General features: G+C 32.0%; 1 pseudogene; it reads right to left on the bottom strand.

Annotated features, from left to right (window-relative positions):
• Window positions 1–4170: 4170 nt before the first annotated feature.
• On the bottom strand, window positions 4171–4906 carry LOC107019599 (annotated as a pseudogene).
• Between the last annotated feature and the right edge of the window lie 8902 nt (window positions 4907–13808).

Here is a 13808-nt window from a genome sequence, read left to right as displayed (position 1 = left end):
TTGGTTGACTTGTGTCCCTTACTTTATACCTGTATAATATGAATTCTTGACTTAGTATGCTAAATCCTCTTAGTCTTGTATGTGTGATTGACATGTGACCTTAAACATTGCTAAGAAGGTCCTTTACGTAGAGCCTTCATCCTAGATGTTAGGTTATGATATCCTTGAAGTCGAAAGTCGTAATGTTATCCTTCTTGTGTGAATGGTGGACTTAAGGTTGGTTGTCTGGAACAGCATGAAATTATCCTTAGGAAAGTCATTGAGATCTTTGGTAAGGTGAAATGTGATTGGGTTATAAACTAGATATGGAACCTATTTATGTGATCCTTTATGTGATTACTCTATGAGAACAAAGGCTAGGACCGAGTGAGTATGGTTTGGGAAGTAGCTCTAGTTAAGAATGAGGACGGAGTGCAAAGAAACCCGTCACATTCCTTAATCATGGGCCTACATGGTAGGTGTCCTAATTCTACCATTGGCAAGTGGAACAAACCTCCACCAGAGTACGTTCATGACTCCGGTTCCATGCATATGTAGTATGGTCTATGTCGGTTATTGTCTATTCTCGTAGTGTTGGAGAAGTTCTAGGAAGTTTAGATGGTGATATGGGATACTATCTAGACATTGCAAAATTTTAGGCTTTGAAGATATTAGTACTTGAGTCCCTAGGTCTTTACAAGACCATTGCTTGAATGTCCAATGAACTAATGAAGACAATGACTTAAGTTAGAAAGCATGTAAATGAATAAGTACTTATCTATAGTATTTAAGGATTGTCTAGTTAAAATGTGAAGGGGCATAAAGGATGGTCTCTTCATATCTCACCTAGGGAAGTCTAAGAATGACTCTGGATAGGGAAGTTGATTAATGGAGTGAGAATGATCTTATCATAGGTAGTCGAAAGGATCTCTTAGGTGTGTGTGAAGGGATTGTATGGGCGGTCACTTCATAACTCACTCAAGTGAGCCTTAGATTCACTTTTGGTAGGAGGATCTCATGTTATGTGTTTTGGTGTATTGAAGTGTATTTATCTCATTATAGGTAGTCCTAAGGATCATTTATGTGTGTTTAGATAGAGTGTATGGGCAGTCTCTCTTTGTCTTACTTAAGTGAGTCTTATATGTTTCTAAGGTATTAAATGATGTTCTTATACTTTTACTATGATGTTTTAATCAAAAAGAGCATATTTCCATTAAATGTCTGTTATCATGATTTTATGTATTAGGCATACTTAGTATATGTGTTTTAATAATTTCATATTTTTATCTATCTCGAAAGTGATTAATAGGTGAAGGTTCTTTTGGGAGAGAAGCTTGGATTATAGGATCTTTCAAGCAAGTTAGAAGTATGTCCTTATTTGACTCAAGGGCGTAGATGTCTTTTGATTTCTTATTTCGAAGCATTGTAATAGACCTAGTAGTGCTATATTTCGATTGTGCGGGTCGTGTCCCAAGTATTTCTTAACGTATAAGTATGGCGTATAATCAGACTTAGAGTTTTCTATTGGTTTTGTATGAAAGATGTTTTAAGATGTTTTCATGTGAAAAGTTTTAATTTTTCACTAATTTTTATACATGTGTGCAACGAATGATGTCTAAGGTCTTGTACAAGATCACTGAGAGGTCAAGTACGCCGTGTCATGACCTAAGAATATCCTAACTTGTAGGGGGTACTTTGGGTCGTTACATGAAAGAACGAAGGAGGCAACATAGAACACTGAACAATATCACAGATTTATGATGAATGAAACAAGACTAACATGAATAGCATAGTTTGAAAACTAAACAAATGCAGCTATGAAGACCCGAAGAGGAACAAGAAAAATAATAATTTCAAGATAGAAAATAGTTTCGAAATACACTCATTATCCACACATACCTACTTGGATCATATTCAACAAGCAAACGACCAAAGTTTCAACTAAACAAGGAATACATATCCTTATTGGACTAGCAGAACAATATAACCAGCTAAACAAACAAATAATGACTTGAATCATGAAGAGGGTAAGAAGAGCCAGTTTGTGTACCTTTTCCGAGGTAGCAAGACTAGGACAAACGATATGAGAGCAACAATTTCCACACCTCAAAATCTCAATATGAATGGGTACCGCTGCAACCAAGAAAAAAGGGTTCGTTGTTCTCAATATTTTCTGGAGAAGAAGACGTTGCAGGGTAGGATCGCATATTGCTGATGGAGTTGTTGATGAACGTAATTGTGGGCTGAAGTTTGGAGGAAGATGGTGGGCTGGAAATATTTGGAAAATTAGTTGCGTCAGCTGAAAGTGAATATGAAGGGAAAATTGGATGCTGATTTGATGAGTAAGTGGTCCCAAAAACTTGGTCTTGGAAGAGAGTTTAAGAGGAATGAAATAGCCAACTGAATTTCACTTATAGCCAATCAAAATTAAGAATTCTGTCGAATTGATTAAATTAGTAAATTGACTAATAATTAATTTTAATAAAATAAAATACTTAACTCAAATGTAAACTAAGTAATTTAAAATATTAACTATTATATAGCACTAATTCACCAGATATTTAATTAAATTAAAATATTTTGAGATGATTTTGAATATTTATAAAATATATAAAACATATATATTACTTAAAAAATTAATTAAAGTAACTTTAAAAAATATATACATTGAATTTTATGAAAATTAATTATTTCAAATAGTTTGAAATTTAAGAAGTCCAATGATTAATTTATATTGTGGAGGTCCAAAATTGATTGTCAACAACTCCTTTGCTCGCTGCTGCTCGTAAAGGTTATGCAGAAATTATTTAATGTTTACTACAAGCTGGAGTTGATCTTACTGTCGCTCATCATAATAATTACATGCTTATACATAGGGGTGTCAAAAAACAAACCCAAACATTGGTAACCCATCCAGAATTTTTTGGGTTGGGCTCAAGATAATTTGAATTGGCTTCAATTTCAACTCATTCAATCCTAACCCTTTCGAAGAGAAATCTCAATTGAGCCCAATTCAATCTCCAATTTCAATTCGTTTTAAGATATGTTCCTATAATAAACGCATGAATTATTATCTATTTAGCATCTTTTTAGGATTTTTCTATTCATTTATTACTTTTTTAACAAAGTTTCTTGAGCGGAAATTTGAATTGTGATTACAAAAGTTAAATATCGATATGTTAAATTATTGATATTTATCGGGTCAAATTGGTAGAGTCAATACGAAACCATTTTTAACCCATTTGAGCACAAAGTAAATTTGACCGGGTCAAGACCCAACCCAACTTCTCTTTGAACCCATTTTAATATCTCCAATTTCAACCCAAACCGCCCATTTGACTACCCTATTAGTAATACATCTTGCAGCTACAAGTGACAATCAAGAGTCTGCAAAAGTTTTATTGACCGTCACACAACAGATTCAGAGTATTCGCGAACAGATTGTGGACGGAGTCATTGCGTTTATAAAATCTTAAAATTCGAAAGAAAACTTTGTAGTTTTTTTACCTTCACTTTCTTAGTTGGGTTCTTTTCTTTCACTCAAGGAGGCAAAAGGTTTGTAAATTTTGGAAATATAGTAGTACTTTTTAGGATTATATCTTTTCTGGGAATTTAAATGCTAGAAGATTCCAAGGCCATATTATGCTACTAAACTTTTTCGTCTCACTTGCACTTTTGTGATTTAAGTGTAATTAACTTTTGGTTCATTATATTGATTTATGACAACTTTGGATTCACCTTTTTGGTCTTGTGTAGTGATTTTTTTTACTTCTGTATTATTTAGTAATGAAAGAGAATCAAAATTAAAATTATAGAGAATCATCAATGACTCCTTCACATTCCACGTTGAATCATCTGTGAGTTAACTACTAGTTCAAAGAAGTTCATGAACAATTATAATTTTTGTCGTAATTTAAACAACGCTATCAATCAAAGCACATAAATTTACTCTCTCGCACAAAATACAATCAACAATAGTTAAACCAGATGCAGTAGAATATAATTATCAATTTTCATAAAATTATCTTAAAACAACTTACCAACAAAAGAAGATTAACATTCTGGTGGTTAAACTAACCACAAACATCTACTGTATGTTAGCAACAAAAGAAATTGTTTGGATTTTACATATTATAATACTATTCAAAATAACCAACTAATGTAAAAAAATGATCAACCGCACAACGGTTTCTAAACTCCCTTCATTGCCATTTGCTTCACTCTTTTCTTCTTTACTTCAGCTTGTAACTGACCAGTCTAGACTGCATTCTTTTCCTTTGAAGTAGTCTTCTTTGGTGAATATGGTAAATCCAAAGGGTCGAGATTCCTCTCGCATCCCCTTTAAAAACAATCTTGAGGCTTTCTATTGCTTCAAATATGAAAGACCTCTTTTCCATCCATGTTTCTGTCCCAAAAATTACCATTGGTCGCAATGTTGGATCTTCTTCATTTTCGACCATAGGCATTCATTGTTGTGTCTGAAATTTTTTGGTGAAGCTTCTGTCTCATACTCTACAGTGGCGCTAAGTGTAGAGTTTTTTCCAATTTTTCCTACTCGACACCTCAATTTTTGACTGCTTGCTTTTTTATTTCTTTCATGGTAACTTTCACCGTCTTCATGGTCCTTCAACCTTAAAAAAAATGTTGTGATTGACAAAAACTAATACCTTTTAAGTAAATGAAAAAAATTAAGAGAGATTACCTTATAACATCCCTTATCATTGTAATTGAAATCACCACACTTGTTGCATCTCATTAGAGTACCTTTTCTTGACTGCTTCCATGCCCCCTTTCTCAAACATTCCTCATCAGTTTCTCTATTTCTTTTCATCTTGGGTTTTCCAACAAGTTTTACCATTGCTTGAGCAGGGTCAATTTTTCAGAATTGAGAACCCCTACCTGGTTGTAATTTGTGCTTGTTTGTTAACAAATTTTAATTTTTTTTAATGCAAAAGTCCCTTGATGGAATGGTATCCACCCAAGTCCTATAATCTACAAGTGCATTTCTTCAACTCCAAATTCAATATGTGTGTGTCCGTGTCTCCATCTTTCACTTCATAACCATAATCTCCATTGAACTCAATTGTTCAATTAGTAGCCATTAATCGATAGCCATTGTACAACTTCATAGTCGATGGACTGCTATCATTTTGCCATTTTCTACCCATTTTTTCATTTTTCACCAACATATTCATAACCTTCAATCTAATTTCCTCCAGCATTTTAATTATTAATTTTTTCTAGCTTCAAGTATCCAACTGTTAACAAACTTGATGAAGTTATTTTCTACCATTAGATTCTTATATTGAGTATCAAAATATTCCCTACCATTTAATTATAGGAAAATGAAGAAGATCACTAGTTTAATCTTCATGCACCTTTCTTAACACCTTCAAAGTGTCTTTAAATTCTTCTTCATAGGTACTCCAAGCACCCCTCCACATCAATTTTTTTTTCTTCACCACTCCGCTATTTCTTGCACCAGTTAGATTCTATATGCCTCATACAAAACCTATGGTGTGTTTCTAGGAGAACATTAGCTAAAACATCCAACAAGCCCTAAAAATCAAAAAGAAAAAATTGACAGTAAGAAAAAAGATAAAGAAAAGGTGATAAGGAAAACATATATTTTAAAGCTCCCTTTTGCATATCAGACATAAATATCATAGTTTCACCTTTTTTCAGTTCCTATATTTTCCTTTTCCAACACCGCCCAAGCTATTGGGTAGAAATTATTCATTTCCCAACAACTACACTAATATACAGTGTCCCTTACATTTTCCTTTGAGAAATGTTCTATCTAAACCAATTGTAGGTCTCAAACTTTTTCATCCATCCTTCAAAGCCTTGAAGCAAATGTACATTCTCAAAAACTTTCTTATGCCTTTTTCCAGTGAATCATTAGAGATATTAATTACCACATCAAATGCTGAATTTTACTGTCTAAGTTCTTGAGCATAAGCTTCAAGCCTATTGTAGTCATCTTTGAAACTGTCTTCCAATTTATCAAGAGACATTGTTTTGGATCTTTTTAGTTTGGATCTTGAGACATTCAACTTGAATTTTTTTTCAAGAATTCTTCTCATGTCTTTAATAAGGTATTTTGAATTATTTTGAATTTCATCCTTAATATATACAGCCAAGGTATGGTAAGTTGTCAATGGATTAACAAAAGAATCACCACAAGTATGCTTAGGCTTCAATGTTTTGATCTTAAATGTTGCTGATTTTCCATCCTTAGATATGAGAAGAGTAAAGGGGCAAGCACCATAACACTCATACCCAATACTTATTATATAAATTTTTTTTTCAACTTCTTTTCCTTAGCCATAGCATAAAAGCTATCAAGCTTCTTGAATACCCTTAAAGATCATAACCTTTTCTAATTCCTTGAACTTTTCAAGTCCATCACTCACAACTCTCTTTTTCATGTTCATAAAGTTGAAGCATTCAAGTATTATGTTCAACAATTTCACAGTTGTTGCACATTTCATAAAGAGTATCATCCTCCACATACTATAATCACAATAAGTAGAAGCTTCACCATCCACAAAATACGGTTCAGTATAATATATGATATTTGTGGCAGAAACTCTCACTTCATGAGCATTTACAACATAATAATTTATTACCTAGAAATCTTTTGAAAATAAGTATTCCCTCCGTCTGGTATTGTTTGTCATGATTTCTATTTATAGAGTCAAATTTTAAGAACTTTGCTAACATTTTAAGATGTATTTTTTTATCATATTGATATGCAAAAAATTGCAATTTATAGTATTTTTCATATAGTTTTTGAATATCTAATTTTTTTATTTAAAATATCGACTTAGTTTAATCTTATTTAACTTTGAAAATTAGTTAAATTGATTTTGAAAAGCACAACGTGACAAATAAAAGTGGATGGAGGAAGTATTGAAGAGCCTTAATTCCATCATTATCTTCAATTTCATAGTAAGTACAAGATGGACTAGTGACCAACAATTGTGGAACGTCCCTAAATCCAGATTTGGAAGTAAAAGCTTCACATGAATCATCATAACAAACAAAACAAGTATTATAATACCAGGTATGGCGAAATTTTATATTGTATTCCAGCTTTGGGAAAATTGCCCAATTTCCCCCATAGTTGAAAACACTATACACTTCTTCAATCATCCTTCAAAATGACACCGGCAACAAGCAAATATAAGGATCACCTTAGCATTTAACACCAACCAAGTGAAAAATGAATTTTAAAATCCTAAAGACGCAATAACTTTTGGGGACCAACAAAGATTCCATGGATCGAATGTCAAGGGAAAAAAACACATAGGTAAACTCACTTATACTTTTCTCGCATTTTACCATATATTTTAACACAAAAAATCTCTAAAAGAAACGGGAAGAAAGTAATCCAAACTTACCTAAGATTTTGAACGATATTGAGATTGATTGACCCAAGTAGATTAATATGTTTAGAGTTAAAATAAAATAAGAAACATTTATTATTAATTTTTATTATTAAAATTGAACTTGAATTGTTGTAACCAATTCAATGTATGATAAATTTTAAAGAGAAGATTAATTATTTAAAACATAAAAAAACAAAAACAACGAAAAAATAAAAAAATAATTTTTTGAAAATAAAAATATTTTAATGGCTACTAATTAATCTAGTTTTTTTAGAAAATTCTCCAAAAAAAACGAATTTATAATTATTAAAAATTAAACTGGAAAAAAAACCTATACATGCACGATAATTCTTTTTTAAAAATTTGAAGTAGGCAACAAAAGAACACTTTTAACTCCTTCTTAATCAGTAATTTTTAAAATTTAATATTACTTATAATCGTTCAGTATAGTTTTTAATACTTATCATAATAAAAGAAACTGCTAATATAAATATATGAAAACTTCTACAATTATTTTACACAAAGAAGAAGAAGAAGTGGTGGTAATATTTATAGGTATGAAATTCATCGAAGAACAAATTTTGAATTCATTTGATATATTCTATGAAAAGGAATTGATTATTAATCTTTTTTCGAATTCTTGATTGTCAATTTTCTGCGCAATTTTATTTATTAAGTGTACATTATAATATAGATAAAGGGTGTCATTACTTGATCTTTGATTTCTTTATTAAAATTATTTGAAGATGATAAATCAAAACAATGGATAAGATAATCAAAAGATTCGTACAAGATTTTGGTGTTTCATAATTTTAATTCGTATCACTTTATCATTAGAGCAAGTCATATTTGTTATTACTTTTCTCTATAATGTCATTTGTGTTGTTGAATGGGCTACTCCTATCTTTTATATAATTGCAGGTTTTGCAAAGAGATCCATGATTATGGTTTATATTGGCTTCGTGAGAACTATAAAGATATTGCTTTAATGTGTTAAAGTTTAAAAAATAAATAAAAAAACATATAATTTTTTTTGAATCTATTCAAAAATCAAATTGGTCATCAATTTATTTTTGTTTTTTTTAAATTTATTTTTTAATCTCAAGTCATCATATTCAATTATATAAGTGTCACAATCAAGAAATGAGCGTGATGACACTCGTCTTATCCAACCAAGACAAGTCAGCCTAAAACTCAACTACTACAATAAAATACCGAAAATTTACGATCAACTTAAATTATACCCCCAAAACATGGTTGTCACGTGTATAAGCCTCAAAAGTATTACAATTGAATTAAAAGAAAATATAAGTCTCATGACCTTGCTTCTGGAGTAGAATAAAATCATAAATAGGAGTAAGAAGGTTTGCTGAGATGACAAATAGCTACCTCTCAAATCTCCAAGAAGCCTCAAAACGAAGAGAACATATCACAGAGGTCTGGGCTAGTAACCTACAAAAAAATTATAGAAGCATGGGGTGAGTAACAAACCACACGGTACTCAGCAAGTAAACCTCTAAACACAAGTTAAGGGATGAAATACGGGTACTCCTATCACCCCAACCGAACCTCCACAACTACAACCTGCATAAAAATCAGCTTAAACCTAACAACTCACAGTTTACAGCACACATAGTTCAACAACAACACTTAGACAAATTACATATCCTCAAAAACAACACTTTGACAATTGCATATGTTCCACAACATGCTCAATATTCATCAGTCACAAGTTTCACAAAAAGGCACTGACAAGATGAGCAACACACAAAATCAAGTTCACCAAGAATTAAAAAGTGCAATGCGATGTCAAGTATAGTGATGTATTTCTTACCTAATGATACACACCCACTGTCTCTCAGTCCTGAACCCATAGGAGAAATATCTTTCCATGCATCTATTGCGGCGCACGACACGACCCTCGATAATAGTAATCATCGCGGCACGCGATACGTCCCTCGAAATATAGTATCCATCACAATGATACGTCCCTCGAAGTAATACATCCTCTTTAAGTTCTCATTCTTTCTCAGTGAACATAACACTTTTCACAACCATGTCTCAAAATAATGAAAATGACATGTTCACACAAATAAAGAGGATATCACCATTGTCATAACATTTCACAATTCACAACAACATCAACAATGATTCAACAAGACTTTCAAACCATTTTCCATTATAAACATGTCACACGCAACCAATTATTCAAATTGCCTTTTATTACCCTTTATTTTCATTATTAGAATTAATCAATATGGAAGTCAACCCATCAACAAATGTCATTACTCCCATGCATATACCACAAGGAAATACACTCATTTCATACACTTAACAAGAGTTTAGAAATCCACTTGCCTCAAATAGTCAAACAATGACTCCAGAACTTAAGCCTTTCTCTTTTGGTTGACTTCCAAACCAATACAATTTATTCAAATAATTAATCACAATAAGTTTTAAAATCTAACAATAACCATACTATTATAGGTATAGACTAGACCCAAAAACTTACACAATCTGAAATCAAGTTCATAAATTTTATGTCAATTATTATGTCAACCCTTATACTTCCAAATTTCATGTCTAGGATTAAGCTTTCATTCTCCAATATCATAAATCTAATAATATTTATATAATACAATATATTTAATTTTTAATAAGGTATAACAATATATCACAACTTCAATAATAAAGTGTTACCGAATTTTAAATTACATTCACAGAAAGAACGGAGGAAAACTGTGTGTCCAACAATCAACTTGTATGTCTACTACTTAACTTTCAATATTCTTTCACTTAAATTTTCCAAGGGAATATCATTGTCCAATGATTACCAAATAATCAATATTCAATTACTGCACTCTAAATCTTTTTTTTTCCACTCATACTCCAATCTCAAATATAAGTAATTTTTTTAGTCAAAACCACGTTCTTTGCTTTTCTTTCATAGCCAATATTATTATTATTATTAATATTGATACTAAATAATAATAGTTGCTCATTAATTAGATGGGGATGAAAAATTGCATCATTAATAATTTACGGTCATTACTTGGATGAAGTGAATTTTTGCAGCCGCGGCGATGGCCGGTGAGTATTTCCCCGATCCCTTTTTTTTCAGTTTCTTTCCTTCTAAATTAATTTAGTACAAAAGTGATAAAACCCTACTACTTATTTAATATATATATATATANCAATAGTTCAGGGTCTTAAATTAATTATCACTTTAGCCGATTAACTCTCGATTAAGTAAACTATCTACAATTATCCATCAATTAATTAACTCAAGTTAAATGAATAGTTCAAAATTTTCCTAATCAACTTTATCGGCTAATTCTAAATGACTTGGGAAAACTATTGAGAGGGGTAAAACGATAATTTTATGAAAAATTCCAAAAATGACCTTATGGGTAATTACATTATCCACCACTAAAAATCATGTTCATATTCGAACATAAAGAAGAAGAAGAAGGAAGAATGATTGTTGTTACTCAAAATTCTAAACTATGATCTACTAGAGTTAGTGTTCACCATCATTAAAACCATTCCATCAAGATCAACTATTAAGAACTAAACTTACGAATCAAACTTTAGAAGATATACAAATCAAGAGTGATTAGTAAGTCACAAGCTAATTCATGAACTCAATCCCACTGGACCTAAGCACAACCATCATGATGAATATTTTCTCCCATAATCAAGATAACCTTCTGAATCAATATTAACTACAACCAACCGCCTGACACTTATAATGCACAAATCATCACACATCATATCAAGATTCCTTTCTCATAATACAATATATTTTCACGAACTTCAGTTATAAGAATGTGATCTGTCGACATCATGTACTCATCAATGAGAAGTTTATCTGATCCAAAAGATGGATATTATCAAGTAACCTCCCAACATGCGATACATCCAAGTATACAAAATCTCTAACAACACTATCGGGATATTATATCTGTAACTATGATTATAGACAAACCTTAAGAACGATAAGACTAGACCCAATTATCACCACATTCAATCACACATAACCAAAACATGATACCGATGATGAGATAAATCATAAGTCTATCAAACAACTATAAATTTTCGTGATAGCTCTCCTATGCATTCTCATAAGCAAAGTTGTGTGTTTGGAGTCACTAGTAATATTAAACTATCCCAAACAACAGAAAATCTATCATAACTGAAATGAATAAGTCTGCCCAAGGATGCACTCTATGAGGATAATCACAGGATCGGTACACCCGATTCACCACTAGAAATTCACTCATAGAAGCGAAAACATACACGAATGTAGAAAGTGAATCATACTCTAAACCACGTCCAGAATGAAGTGTTGGTCACATAAGAATATACATGTCACGACCCGGATTCTGAAATTCGGATCGCAATCGACGTTATTGACCTCTCAGAGGTCGCAGACAAGCCTCATCTTGCATTCATCACATTTACATGGTTAATTTTACCGAAAAATTAAAACTTTTAAACGTATGAAGTATACATAGACTTCATATAGTTGTTTCATCAATTCATCATATACTAAGATCAACATAAATTTAACAATCCTCTATCATAAGAATCAATTCAAAATAGAATAAGAATATATCATAAATACGTTTGACAAACATAACCTTATTACAAAAGCTTTGAAATGAAGGTACTAAAGAAAATCTAGGAACAAACCACAAGCTTTGTCTAAAATTAAGGCTAGACTAAAACTATAGAATTCTCAAAATCAAGAGGACCTACCAAATGGTTCGGAGAAACGCTGATGTCTAAACCGTTGCAAGAGTCGTCAATCTGTCCCTTAACCCGCATCTATAAAATAGTAAATAGTAGGGGTTAGTAAAAGAATTGTACTAAATATGGGTGTATGCACACATACACATAAGACTATGCATGATCAAAGAAAGTTCTTCCTAAACAACATGCTATTTCTGGGAAGCCTAGTCACTAGACAATCCTAAATCGTTAGTTGTGAATTGTGGTATGAATATGATGTATTTTAATGCATTCAAAGAACTCAAATCATTTTATAAATGATTACAAGACATTAATATCATCAACATAATTTTAGAACAACTCGGGCGAAGATTTGAGATTTTTGATCCTCTTAGGCCGAGAGCTCCTCTTTGTACACTTAGATTATTTATCAGTCTTTTTCTTCTTAGGCCGAGAGCTCCTCTTTATAGCAAGTCATTCCTTACACTATATATTCATTATATTTCATAAGCCATTCTCTATTGATCATTCCATTGATTTCATTACTTTCATGTTAGGGAAGTTATGGGTTATTTAGTTAACGTTTTCATGTTTTATATATTATACATTTCATATCTACGAGACCTTCGAATTGTGGATATAACATTAATGCATATCAATTGAGGGATCAACATATCAGATCTCAACCCGAGGGCCTTCGTTAGGAAACATAGAGTCTGCTTCATTCGTTCATTCGTACTTCACATTATTCATTTCATTCATTCGTAGGTTGATGTAAACACCAGCTATATCTAGGATGAAGTTTAAGACTCTCATCGGGATCAGGAACTGCAATGACCAAGAATGACCTAATGTCATTACTTGAATCTGATTTCTCCTCCTATTTGTCTTGCACAAACACCTTCGGTATCGTTCATTTCTTTATCTTTCATACTTTGAGGAACTTCAACTTTAATCGACATAGATCATGTGAGATCATAAAATCTGGTGTCTTCCCCACACCGAAAAGAGGTGGAGTCACTGGTCAAGCTGAAAACAAAACATGCTAGCATATATAGGGAATTGAACCCTTCTAGAACCCTATGTTGGAAGCATAGGTTCAAAGACTAGGAGATATAAGGAGACTCATACCCGCCTAAACGGATAGTCTCATCTCATGAGATTTACACGAACCTCTGCCTTCCCGGTGCTCAGTATAAAGTTCCATTACATTCATCTCACACATCATAGAAGTTGGCTTCTGGAATGAGGGAATCATTGCTCATTAGATGATTTATAATCTCATCATTAGTATTAAGTGTGAATTTTCCTTACACTTACATATAAAGTATGATTAATATTTGTCTCTTGATATTCAACACTCTCTTAGATGCGTACTTTTAGTGACCCTTACTTAGGTTTGGTTGAGACTTGTCTAACCATTCATCTTAACCTCTTATCATGTTGTCACCATTTTCATTAGCATCATAGATCAACATAATTACTCACCTCATTACGTGAATGATCATTTCATCTTTATCTTTTAGTGTTGACTCAAGCGTTATGGAGTCTTGCTTCTAGATTGAGATTTACTTACTCTATTGGTGACTGTTCATCCTTACTTTACATTGATGAAATGTGAATTTTCCTTACATATCATCCTTTGGTGTTAATGAGACTGGTTTACACATTCTAAAACCTTCATACGTGAGTATTCTTTTA

Source organism: Solanum pennellii, chromosome 5 (assembly GCF_001406875.1).
Source record: "Solanum pennellii chromosome 5, SPENNV200".
In the NCBI taxonomy this organism is placed as follows: domain Eukaryota; kingdom Viridiplantae; phylum Streptophyta; class Magnoliopsida; order Solanales; family Solanaceae; genus Solanum; species Solanum pennellii.
This window is presented reverse-complemented; position numbering and strand designations above follow the sequence as displayed.